Raw genomic sequence first — 1,547 nt, 5'->3', positions numbered from 1 at the left:
ACTCAGTAGCTACAGGAATACCTCAGAAAGCACCCTCAGATGATATTGGGGCAGCACACTTAAATCATGGTTACTCAGTTGCAAAGAACATAGATGTAAGAAAATACAAAAAAGCACCTTTAAGAGTTTGCAGAGACTTTTGCATCACCCTAGCTGAATAGATGGGCATAGGTTATTGTTCCTTAGCATAGTTACACTACAGATAAAACACCATAGAACACTTGTAAGGATATGTAAGGCACACAAAAACAAAAATAAGTTTCTGACACAAACTGATGAGCAAATGGTTCCCTTGACTAAATTGACAGAAGCCATGGCTTCCTTCCCCCTTACTCATCCCAAACTCCAGGAGAGAATTCAAGCTTCCTGCAATCCTGTCACTCAAGGATCTGCAGATATCCATCCATGAGAGAATTCTCCAGGCCTGCAGTTGACCATGAGGCAGCAAAATTCCATTGCTTCTCACTAACCCTTCCACCCATCCTCTCTCACCTCCTGCCTAGCTGCTTCTGAACAAAGGGAAGTTCTCTTTCTGCCACATGGCCCTCAAGGTCCCACTCACCATGTGCTGAGTGGCTGATCCCTAGAGGTTACCGCCTGTCAGTCAGGACAGGGCTCACTTCCAGTTCACTCTTTAGGGGAAAGGAGGGGCTGTTCAGTTGCTGATCACTACAGAGATATCATCTAAATCAGGGATTCTCAACGTTGGGTCCCCAGATGTTATTGGACTGCAACTCTCAGAATCCCCGACCAAGGCCACTGGGGCTGGAGATTATGGGAGTTGAAGTCCAATAACATCTGGAGACCCAACGTTGAGAATCCCTGGTCTAAATGCCCATGGCATGCTAGCTGGGGCACTGCAAGATGGTAGTGATGCTAGAATCATAACTATAGTATGGAGTGCTAAGGAAATTTAGCATCTTTGAAATAGAAGTGCTTCCCTGCTAAGGAAGATGTCTATGCTCTGGGCTCCTTGGAGGAAGAGCGGGATATAAATGTAAAATCATCATCATCATCATCATCATCATCTGACACAACTGAAACTAAACTGAGATATTTGCATCTCCTTCCCCCACTTCCAGTTCATCCACTTCCTCTGTTATCCCCTTGTGCTAATGTCTAGTTTTTAAGGTGCAGGCATTTGTCCTCTCATTCTTTGTACAGTGATGGCACCATATAAACCAGGGCTGTTGAACTTCGGCCCTCCTGCAGATGCTGGCCTACAACTTCCATAATTCTTGGCTATAGGCCACTGTGGCTGGGGATTATGGGAATTGTAGTCCAAAAACAGCTGGGGGGGCCTAAGTTGAGCAGGTCTGATATAAACCATGAATGATCAACAAGTACCCATTTGTTGTGTTCTCAATGGATGATCGGTGAAGGTCCTGAGGGAAGCTGGTGATGTAGTGACCTTTTGATAGATCTAAACGTATTACTCATAGAAAAAGGAAAAGTGAGGAAGGCTTCACTCTCAACTTCATATTGAGAGACCAGTTTCAGAAGGCTGGTATTATAGGCAATGTGAGGTAATAAAAATGCAAGGGCTG

This window comes from Hemicordylus capensis, chromosome 4 (genome assembly GCF_027244095.1).
Source record: "Hemicordylus capensis ecotype Gifberg chromosome 4, rHemCap1.1.pri, whole genome shotgun sequence".
NCBI classification, from domain to species: Eukaryota; Metazoa; Chordata; class Lepidosauria; order Squamata; family Cordylidae; genus Hemicordylus; species Hemicordylus capensis.
Note: the sequence above shows the minus strand (reverse complement) of the source record.